At 40.8% G+C, this 12131-nt stretch overlaps 1 protein-coding gene across 1 annotated transcript in view; it reads left to right on the forward strand.

The window, feature by feature from the left end:
• Positions 1 to 12131, forward strand: part of AGBL1 (AGBL carboxypeptidase 1) — an 874683-nt gene that overhangs the window by 532180 nt on the left and 330372 nt on the right. The gene's annotated exons all lie outside the window — the stretch shown is intronic.

Below are 12131 nucleotides of genomic sequence, written 5' to 3' on the forward strand. Positions count from 1 at the left end.
GAAAAAAGATCCAGTACAACTGTCCAGAAAGAGAAAAACTTAGTCAACCAACTGCTTTTTTTTTTGGGGGGGGGGGGTGGTCCGTGTGATACTACACGAAAGTTTAAGATCAAGCAAACTTGAATGCTTAAAAAACATATTCAGTGTGTAGCAGATGGATTTTAAAGATCTACCTCTGGGTCCTTAGTTATGAAGAGACACTTTCTTGGATGGGAATGAAGCATGTAGCTTGGTGATAGCTAAGAAAATTAGCTTGTTCTGCCCCAGAGAGAAATAGATAAACTAACAAAGTTTCCTAGGCTACATAATGCTGTTCTTGGAAACTTCTGCCTCCCAGAGTGAATCCTGGTCTTTCCAACCACAACACCACCTCCCTGCCCCTTCCTTGGCCCCCCGCCCCCACCCCCGTCCACCCCACCGCCACTTACTGTCAGTCAATGTTTAAAATGGGAAACTCTTGAATCTAGTTCCTAAACCATTTCCAGCAAATCTGTGAGGGAAAGAAAAGGACCTCTGATTTAAACTTGGACTATAAAGCTCCATTTCACACTCTTTTGAGATATTCCAGGAGGCCTCCAAAATCAGCTCTTCCCTCATTTCCATAAGCACGTGTTTTCACTTTTCTTCTTTCTTCTCTTCCCTCCAGTCTCTTGCTTTTCCTTACATTACATATTTGTAGGGTACATGATATCTAAGAGACTCTGTGCTATGCTCTAGTGTTTTCTGAAAGTTTTCATGTTCTTCTCAGGTTAGAAGGCTTTGTTAACAATTTTAGCCACTCGTTATGTAGAAATAAATAATAGTTATTTATTAGAGAATTGTAGAGCTTACTCTCAACATACTAACATTAAAGTAAAAGAGAAAGAGAAACAGTAGAGGACACACCACCAAACTGGGTTTTGCCCAACATCCGACTTAAACAGTCCTGGGAAGTCCCATATCACAGTACATCTAGAGTCCCAGTTGGGAAAAGGTGTCAGGCAGGGTGTCCACTCTGTGGGTGAGACTTCAGAGATTGCAGTTCTGGGTTCTCATTTATATTCCCAGGGAAAAGTGAAAGCGAAAGTCACTTAGTTGTGTCCAACTCTTTGCGACCCTATGGTCTATACAGTCCATGGAATTCTCCAGGCCATAATACTGGATTGGGTAGCCTTTTTCTTCTCCAGGGGATCTTCCTATTCCTCCAGGGATCGAAGCCAGCTCTCCCACATTGCAGGCAGATTCTTTGCCAGCTGAGCCACAAGGGAAGCCCAAGACTACTGAAGTGGGTAGCCTGTCTTTTCTCCAGAGGATCTTCCCAACCCAGGAATCGAACTGGGGTCTCCTGCATTGCAGGTGGATTCTTTACCACCTGAGCCATAAGGGAAGCTTTTCTTTCTTCTTAAGAGCAAGAAAAATTGAAAGCATTTCCCCTAAAGTCAGGAACAAGACAAGGGTGTCCACTTTCACCGCTACTATTCAACATAGTTCTGGAAGTTTTGGCCACAGCAATCAGAGCAGAAAAAGAAATCAAAGGAATCCAAATTGGAAAAGAAGAAGTAAAACTCTCACTGTTTGCAGATGACATGATCCTCTACATGGAAAACCCTAAAGACTCCACCAGAAAATTACTAGAGCTCATCAATGAATATAGTAAAGTTGCAGGATATAAAATCAACACACAGAAATCCCTTGCATTCCTATACACTAATAATGAGAAAGTAGAAAAAGAAATTAAGGAAACAATTCCATTCACCATTGCAACGAAAAGAATAAAATACTTAGGAATATATCTACCCAAAGAAACTAAAGACCTATATATAGAAAACTATAAAACACTGATGAAAGAAATCAAAGAGGACACTAATAGATGGAGAAATATACCATGTTCATGGATTGGAAGAATCAATATAGTGAAAATGAGTATACTACCCAAAGCAATTTACAAATTCAACGCAATCCCTATCAAGCTACCAGCCATATTTTTCACAGAACTAGAACAAATAATTTCAAGATTTGTATGGAAATACAAAAAACCTCGAATAGCCAAAGCAATCTTGAGAAAGAAGAATGGAACTGGAGGAATCAACTTGCCTGACTTCAGGCTCTACTACAAAGCCACAGTCATCAAAACAGTATGGTACTGGCACAAAGACAGACATATAGATCAATGGAACAAAATAGAAAGCCCAGAGATAAATCCACACACATATGGACACCTTATCTTTGACAAAGGAGGCAAGAATATACAATGGAGTAAAGACAATCTCTTTAACAAGTGGTGCTGGGAAAACTGGTCAACCACTTGTAAAAGAATGAAACTAGATCACTTTCTAACACCGCACACAAAAATAAACTCAAAATGGATTAAAGATCTAAATGTAAGACCAGAAACTATAAAACTCCTAGAGGAGAATATAGGCAAAACACTCTCAGACATAAATCACAGCAGGATCCTCTATGATCCACCTCCCAGAATTCTGGAAATAAAAGCAAAAATAAACAAATGGGATCTAATTAAAATTAAAAGCTTCTGCACAACAAAGGAAACTATAAGCAAGGTGAAAAGACAGCCTTCTGAATGGGAGAAAATAATAGCAAATGAAGCAACTGACAAACAACTAATCTCAAAAATATACAAGCAACTTATGCAGCTCAATTCCAGAAAAATAAACGACCCAATCAAAAAATGGGCCAAAGAACTAAATAGACATTTCTCCAAAGAAGACATACGGATGGCTAACAAACACATGAAAAGATGCTCAACATCACTCATTATCAGAGAAATGCAAATCAAAACCACAATGAGGTACCACTTCACACCAGTCAGAATGGCTGCGATCCAAAAATCTGCAAGCAACAAATGCTGGAGAGGGTGTGGAGAAAAGGGAACCCTCCTACACTGTTGGTGGGAATGCAAACTAGTACAGCCACTATGGAGAACAGTGTGGAGATTCCTTAAAAAATTGCAAATAGAACTACCTTATGACCCAGCAATCCCACTGCTGGGTATACACACCGAGGAAACCAGAATTGAAAGAGACACATGTACCCCAATGTTCATCGCAGCACTGTTTATAATAGCCAGGACATGGAAACAACCTAGATGTCCATCAGCAGATGAATGGATAAGGAAGCTTTGGTACATATACACGATGGAGTATTACTCAGCCGTTAAAAAGAATTCATTTGAATCAGTTCTGATGAGATGGATGAAACTGGAGCCGATTATACAGAGTGAAGTAAGCCAGAAAGAAAAACACCAATACAGTATACTAACACATATATATGGAATTTAGAAAGATGGCAATGACGACACTGTATGCAAGACAGGAAAAAAGACACAGCTGTGTATAACGGACTTTTGGACTCAGAGAGAGAGGGAGAGGGCGGGATGATTTGGGAGAATGGCATTCTATCATGTATACTATCATGTAAGAATTGAATCGCCAGTCTATGTCTGACGCAGGATACAGCATGATTGGGGCTGGTGCATGGGGATCACCCACAGAGATGTTATGGGGAGGGAGGTGGGAGGGGGTTTCATGTTTGGGAACACATGTAAGAATTAAAGATTTTAAAATTTAATAAAAAAAAAAAAGAGCAAGTATTTTAATTTCATAGCTGCAGTCACTATCTGCAGTGATTTTGGAGTTTAAGAAAATAAGATCTGTCACTGTTTCCATTTACTTACAATGAAGTGATAGCACTGGATACCATGATCTTCATTTTTTGAATGGTGAGTTTTAAGCTAGTTTTTTTCACACTCTTCTTTCACTTTCTTCAGGAGGCTCTTCAGTTCTTCTTAACCTTCTGCCATTAGGGTGGTGTCATCTGCATTTCTGAGGTTATTGATATTTCTCCCAGCAATCTTGATTCCAGCTTGTGCTTCATCCAGCCTGGCATTTCCCATGATGTACTCTGCATTTAAGTTAAATAAACAGTGTGACAATAGACAGCCTTGAAGTACACCTTTCACAATTTGGAACCAGTCTGTTGTTCCAGGTCCAGTTCTAACTGTTACTTCTTGACCTACATACAGATTTCTCAGGAGACAGATGAAGTGGTCTGGTATTCCCATCTCTTAAAGAATTTTTCATTTTGTCATTATCCACATAGTCAAAGGCTTTGGAGTACTCAATAAAGCAGAAGTAGATATTTTTCTGAAACTCTATTGCTTTTTATAGGATCCAACAGATGTTTAAAATTTGATCTCTTGTTCCTCTGCCTTTTATAAACCCAACTTGGACATCTGGAAGTTCACGGCTCACATACTGTTGAAGCCTGGCTTGGAGAATTTTGAGCATTGCTTTGATAGCATGTGAGATGAGTGCAATTGTGCTGTAGTTTGAACATTCTTTGGCATTGCCTTTCTTTGGGATTGGAATGAAAACTGACCTTTTCCAGTCCTGTGGCCACTGCTGTGTTTTCAAAGTGGCTGGCATATTAAGTGAAGCACTTTAACAGCATCATCTTTCAGGACTTTAAATAGTTTAGCTGGAATTCCATCACCTCCACTAGCTTTGTTTTTAGTGATGCTTCCTAAAGCCTACTTGACTTCACACTCCAGGATGTATGACTCTAGATGAGTGATCACACAATCGTGGTTATCTGGGTCATTAAACTCTGTTTTGTATACTTCTGTGTATTCTTGCCACCTGTTCTTAATATCTTCTGCTTCTGTTAGGTCCATACTATTTCTGTCCTTTACTGTGCCCATATTCACTTGAAAAGTTCCCTTGGTATCTCTAATTTTCTTGAAAAGATCTCTAGTCTTTCCCATTCTATTGTTTTCCTCTTTCTTTTCAGTGATCACTGAGAAAGGCTTTCTTTTCTCTCCTTTATATTCTTCGGAATTGTGCATTCATATGGGTATATCTTTCCTTTTCTCCTTTGCCTTTCACTTCTCTTCTTTTCTCAGCTGTTTATAAGTCCTCCTCAGACAACCATTTTGTCGTTTTTCATTTCTTTGTGATGGTGGTGGTCTTGATCACTGCCTGCTGTTCAATGTCAGGAACCTCTGTCCATATTTCTTCAGGCACTCTGTCTATCAAATCTAATCCCTTGAATCTGTCACTTACAGTGTATAATCACAAGGAATTTGATTTAGGTCTTACCTCAATGGTCTGAATTTTGCAATAAGGAATCTATGATCTGGGCTTCCCCACTAGTTTAGTGGTAAAGAATCTGCCTGCAATACAGGAGACATGGATTTGATCCCTGGGTTGGGAAGATCCTCTGCAAGAGGAAATGGCCACCCACTCCAGTATTCGTATCGGGAGAATCCCATGGATAGAGGAGCCTGGCAGGCTACAGTCCATAAGGTCCCAAATAGCTGGGCATGACTGAAATGACTGAACATGCATGAGCACGGTCTGAGCCACAATCAGCTCCTGGTCTTGTTTTTGCTGACTGTATACAGCTTCTTCATCTTCAGCTGCAAAAAATATAATCAACTTGATTTTGGTATAGACCATCTGGTGATGTCCACGTGTAGAGTCTTCTCTTGTGTCATTGGAAGAGGGTGTTTGCTATGACCAGCGCATCTTCTTGGCAAAACTCTATTAGCCTTTGCCTTGCTTCATTCTGTACTCCAAGGCCAAATTTGCCTGTTACTCCAGGTATTTCTTTGACTTCCTACTTTTGCATTCCAGTCCCCTATAATGAAAAAGACATCTTTTTTGGGTGTTAGTTTTAGAAGGTCTTGTAGGTCTTCACAGAACCATTCAACTTCAGCTTCTTCAGAATCAGTAGTTGGGGCATAGCCTTGGATTACTGTGATACTGAATGATTTGCCCTGAAAACAAACAGAGATCATTCTGTTGTTTTTGAGATTGCATCCAAGTGCTGCATTTCAGACACTTTTGTTGATTATGAGGGCTGCTCCATTTCTTCTAAGGGATTCTTGCCCACAGTAGTAGATATAATGGTTATCTGAATTACATTCACCCATGCCAATCCATTTTAGTTCACTGACTCCTACAATGTCAATGTTTACTCTTGCCATCTCCTGTTTGATCACTTCCAATTTGCCTTGATTCATGGACCTGACATTCCACGTTCCTATGCAATATTTTTCTTTACAGCATGGGACTTTACTTTCATTACCAGACGCATGCATGACTGGGCGTTGTTTTTGCTTTGGCTCCATCTCTTTATTCTTTCTGGAGTTATTTGTCCACTGATCTCCAGTAGCATTAATATGGCACCTACCTGCCTGGAGAGCCATCTGTCAGTGTCCTATTTCTTTGCTTTTCATACTGTCCATGGGGTTCTCAAGACAAGAATACTGAAGTGGTTTGTCATTCCCTTCTCCAGTGGTCCTCGTTTTGTTAGAACTCTCCACTGTGACCCGACTGTCTTGGGTGGCCCTACACCGCATGGCTCATAGTTTCATTGAGTTAGACAAGGCTCTGTCCATGTGATCAGTTTGGTTAGTGTTCTGTGATTATGGTTTTCATTCTGTCTGTCCTCTTATAGATAAAGATTAGAGGCTTATGGAAGCTTCCTGATGGGAGAGACTGACTTTGAGGGAAACTGAGACATTGTTAGATATACAGATTCTCAGGCCCACCCCAGACTGGCTGAATTAGAACCTCTGGGGTGGGGCCCAGCAATCTGTGATCTAAGGGGCCCTTGGGAGATGCTGATATGCAGCTGCTCAAGCTTCTAGTCCATGCTACAAAATTGAATGGGACCAGTAGCTGCCCTTTTCAGCTTACAATTTGGTGATGGGAACAGCTTGAAAACTAATGATATGATGATTTATATGATATAGGTGTGCATAGAGTGTGTGGGAGAAAGAAGGAAGGACAAAATCGAGATCATCATTTGGAAGATCCTCTGTGTGTGCGTGTTCAGTCGCTGAGTTGTATCCAACTCTTCACGAAAACATGGACTCTAGCCCACCATGCTCCTCTGGCCATTGGATTTCCCAGGCAAGAACACTGGAGTGGGCTGCCATTTCTTTCTCCCGGGGATCATCCTGCATCTCCTGCATTGGCAGGTGAATTCTTTACCTCTAAGACACCCAGGGAAGCCCCTGGAAGAACCTCCAAAACACTTGAAAGGCACTCTCTTTGTGTGTTGTCCAAGGATGGTTGTCCTTACATTCACATGTTTACAGTATGTGGTTCCTTCTAAATCAGCAGGCACCCAGCCATTGCCTCTCTGTAACACCAAACCAGGAGAAAATCCTAAATCTCCTTTGAGAATTTTTCAATAGGGAGAGTACAAAATATACTGTTGGTTATCTGTATCCATTTGGAAGCTATTCAGTTTGTCTAGGGCAGAGAATTTGAACCCAACTAAAAATCTAAAGAGGGGACTTCCCTGGTGTCCAGTGGTGAAGAATCCACCTGCCAATGCAGGGGATCCAGGTTCTGTCCTTGGTCAGGGAAGATCCCACGTGATCTGGGGCAATTGAGCCTGTGGGCCGCAACTGTAGTGCTTGTGCTCTAGAGCACTCGAGTCGCAACTACCGAGCCCAGTTGCTACAACTCCCAAGCCCACAAGCTCTAGAGCCCGTGCTCTGCAACAAGGGAAGCCACTGCAATGAGAAGCCTGCACACCGCAAGGAGAGAAATCCCGTGCACAGCAATGAAGACCCAACACAGCCAAAAAATGACAAATAAATTAATACATTTTAAAAAATAAAAAGAGAGATAGAAAGAAGCATATTCAGCAGCATGGGGGACAAAGCTAATCGCAAATGCTACAAGGTACAATTCCAGTGAACTAGAGAATGTGGAGGTTTCTATAGATCTGTTGCAGCCCCTTCAGCCAAGGATTTTTTTCTCCCCACCCCACCCCTATCCTGTAATCTAATCAGAAAGTAGAAAAGTAATGTACATTTCTGTGGGATTTTTATTATCATCACATTGTTTTTTAAAGCATGATATCCAGCAGGCTCCAGTGGCCAGAGAAGTGGCTCTGATTAAGACAGCAAGCCCATTTGTGAGATGCTGTGGAAGCAGTGGCTTCATGCAAGAAAAGGCTCAAGGCAGTTTACTGTAAACCCAAGGTGAATCAACAGGACAAGATTGCCAAGAAGTTTAATTTGATCTGTGCTGCCTTAGAAGCCAGTATTTAAAATAAGTGGTGGATGGATGATGCACCTTTCTGCAGGGATCAGAACACACCTGGAGTATTGTCATTTGGTTGTGAGCCTCATTCTTTAAAGGAATATACCAAATAAGCCCCAGATCTAAAACCCAGATTAGACTCTTGCTGCTCTGTCCTTTACCTCTTGGAAAGTTGTATAGGGAGGGGAGAAGGTATTCTGAAGAGACTGTATCTTGACCAGAAGAAGACAGAATCACAGGTGAAACACCTTTGAATATACAAATAGAAGCCCCCAGAATTGGGTCTGAGAGCTGAAATAGTCTTTGCTCAAGTCACTGCCCAAACATCTCTCCCCAGAAGGTCTTCCCAGATCTGGTTTAAGAGAGCATTCCCTCCGCCTGCACTATACCCCCCTTTACTTAAATGTATTTGTTTATTGGAGTATAGTTGCTTTACAATATTATGTTAGTTTCTGGTTTGCACTAAATCGAATAAGATATATATTTACACTGTTGTTTAGTCCCTAAGTCCTGTCTGACTCTTTTCAACCCCATGCACGGTAGCCCACCGGGTTCCTCTGTCCATAAAATTCTCTAGGCAAGAGTACTGGTCTGAGCCACCAGGGAAGCCCACAGTAGGGTGAGGGATAAGTGGTTCATGAGACAGGAGTGGGCATGTAGATGACACTGTCTCAAAATCTCCTGACTTGTGAGTGAACACAGAATTCCATACTTCTTGTCTCATTTTGTTATGGACTTGATTTGCTCTTGACCCTGCCAAAGCTATATTGTATGTTTCCATAAAGCCAAGTCATTTATTATTTCTCCAAATTCATAGGTTTGAGAGTATGATCATACTTGCCTTTCTATAAACACAAATGTTCAGGAATTTTTGCCATTTATCATAAATGTGTCAGGTTTTAGACATTTTACTATGGCTATCTACCATTGCACCAATTTTCCTATCTTTTTATCATTGATACTTCAAGTTGATTTAAGAAGGAGAAAAAAAAAAGAAATCTGAAGGGCTAGTCCTATATCTTAGTTCTTGGTGAACATTGTGAAAAAGGACTATCTCTTCTGCCACCTCTGTCACCAGGAACCATTGCTCGCTGGTGTGAGTGTGTGTTGTAATACTTTACTATTAATAAACATTATAATCACCTTCCAGTTTAAGTGTTGCTTCCTTCAGTCTCTCTCTGCTTAAACGTGAGAATTAGCTCAGTGCTTCTTAGCCTTGGCAAGCCACCTTTGGCCTGCCTTGCCCTTTGATCTGTGATTTCTAATTACATTTCATAAGGGTTCCTGCTTCTACACAACTTATTGACCCTTTGACGGGAATTTTGGCTAGTGTCATTTGAGAGAATTGATGTCTCTTGCAATCTGACAGCTGTTTGGATTTCAGAGTCAACAGCTGAGGATGATATTCTTGCGACCTTTAGAGTCACTGTTTTCTTTTGCTTTAAGGACCAGACACAAGAGATTTGAAAGAACTGCCCAAACTGACTTTGACAGTTGGAAACACGATGCTTCTGACTAAACCACGAAGGACTTTGAGTTCAAAATCTAAAACTGTCTAGAAGACAGTTGAGGATGAGAAACTGTATTGAATTGTCATCTACTAATTAATTGTATAAGTGATAACACCTTGTAATTTATGACAAAGTCTGACAACTGGAGCTTCAACTAGTATTGTAAAATTTTAGTGGGGTGGATGAGAATATGACGTCATTGAAATCATAGCCATACATGTTTTATATATTAAGTGAAACTGTATCTAGCTTCTATACTCTATATACTAAAGTGAAATATATGTATTTCACTTACATATAAAGTGAAACTGTGTGAAATCTATGCTTTTGTCATACATCGAAAATAATTATCAGCATCAGTTGTGCATGGTTCAGCTTTATATCACACACAGATGAGCATGGGGTAGGGTGGGAGGAGAGAGAAAGAGGGAAGGGAAGATTGTGAAAGAAATTGATTCATTGTCTCAACACAAGTGCTTGGCAATAGAACTTCGATAGTAAAGTGTTGTTTTGCCACTTACTAAATCGTGTTATTCGGAGCAGGCAATGGCACCCCGCTCCAGTGCGAACCATGTTATTGCTGCGGCTCCATGATGATACAGGAGTAGTGGATCTTACGTTTGTTGAGGCTCTATCCTTGGGTCAGGACAATATCTTGGAGAAGGGAATGGCAACGAAATTCAGTATTCTTGCCTGGAGAATTCCACAGACAGAGGAGCCTGGTGGGCTTCTATACACGAGGCCACAAAGAGTTGGACACGACTGAGAAACTGACATTTTCACTTTCCTATGAGTCAAATATTTAAAAAAAATTTTTTAATCATAATATTTCTGAGAGGTAGGCCTTTTTAATCCTCATTCTGAAGATGCAATTCAAAGAGAGGGAACAAGTATCACAAAGCTACAAATTGATGAAACCGGGCTCACCCTACAGGATATTCCCACCCAAGACTTAGCTTCCCTCATGCATATTTTGGAAACTAAAGTCCTGATAGAATATTCAATCAGGGGAGCAAATTATGAACCACAAAATTACTCTTAAATTCCAAACAGTGTAGGAGGCTAATTTTGATGCCAGAGAAGAGAATTTAAATTTAAAAAGCCAAAAATTAAATATATATGTACACACACATACATTATATATATACATATTGCATAGTCTTGCCTTTAAATAACTGCAATTTTGGTTAAGAGCAACAAACTGCACCACAGTTTTCTCATTTGTAAAGCATTAGGATTAGGCTATGGGGATTTAAAAGACCCTTTCCCACTGTGGGAATATGAGTCATTGAATTGAAAATGACATGGACAGATCGATTAAGGTCAAGAAACAAATGGAGCTGAAACATCTTCCTCCAGGTGTGGTTCCAGGACCGCCCTCATCAGAATTACTTGCACTTTTTATTAAAAAATATAGATTTCTGAGCTCCAGAACTACAGAGTGTTTTGTAAGTCCTTCGGGATAGAGCCAGGGAATCTATATTTTAACTGTCTTTTCCAAAAGCCTGGCATTGAGTAACTGCTATGTAAATGAATGGTAATTCTGTAACATGAATACTACTAATTATTTTTACATACCTGACATTTGAGAACCACTAAGCCAAAGAGTGTGGTATAAGAATACATTCAGGTGTACTGGATATTGAATACCCATCCTTGATCAGAAAACAGGAAAGTGGATCCCATCTTGACCTACTGTAACATCTGGCAAAATGTTTGGAGTTTATTCTAAGTTGTTATTTTGTTCTCCATGGATCCTATTGTGGCCTGCACTAAGAAAAACGTGAAAGTGTTAATTGCCCGACCATGTCTGACTTTCTGCAACGCCACAGACTATAGCCCTCCAGGCTCCTCTGTCCATGGAATTCTCCAGGCAAGAATACTGGAGTGGGTTGCCATTTACTCCTCCAGGGGATCTCCCCAACCCAGGGACTGAACCCTGGTCTCCTGCATTGCAGGCGGATTCTTTACCATCTGAGCCGTCAGGGAAGCCCTCACTAACCTCTAACGTTAACCCTTTCCCCTGGGCTACAACCTTTTTTACAACCCTTGCTTTTATTTTATAATTGCTCCTTCCCTCAGACCTAAGAACAAATGCCTACAGTAAATGTCAGTAGTAACCATTTAGAGCCTAGAAGAATAACAATATGACTTTAAGAGTAAAAAGTTTTGCAGGCCTTTCTGTGACTGTGGTATCTGGTTCTATATACATACCTGAATACCCAGGTATCTGTGGCCAGGGGAAACAATGATCTAGTTCAGACCTCTTCATTCATTAATTAATTCATTGCGAGGCTAATATACATTGAATGCCAACATAAGCAAGAAACTATGCTATGGCCAAGTGCAGTTGCTCAGTGTCCGACACTACGCCGACTCCATGGACTGGGGCCCCCCAGGCTCCTCTGTCCATGGGGATTCTCCAGGCAAGAATGCTGGAGTGAGTTGCCATGCTGTCCTCCAAGAGATCTTCCCAATCCAGGGATCAAACCCAGGTCTCCCACACTGCCGGCAGATTCTTTACCGTCTGAGCCACCAAGGAAGCCCAAGAATACTG

Source organism: Capricornis sumatraensis, chromosome 19 (genome assembly GCF_032405125.1).
Source record: "Capricornis sumatraensis isolate serow.1 chromosome 19, serow.2, whole genome shotgun sequence".
In the NCBI taxonomy this organism is placed as follows: domain Eukaryota; kingdom Metazoa; phylum Chordata; class Mammalia; order Artiodactyla; family Bovidae; genus Capricornis; species Capricornis sumatraensis.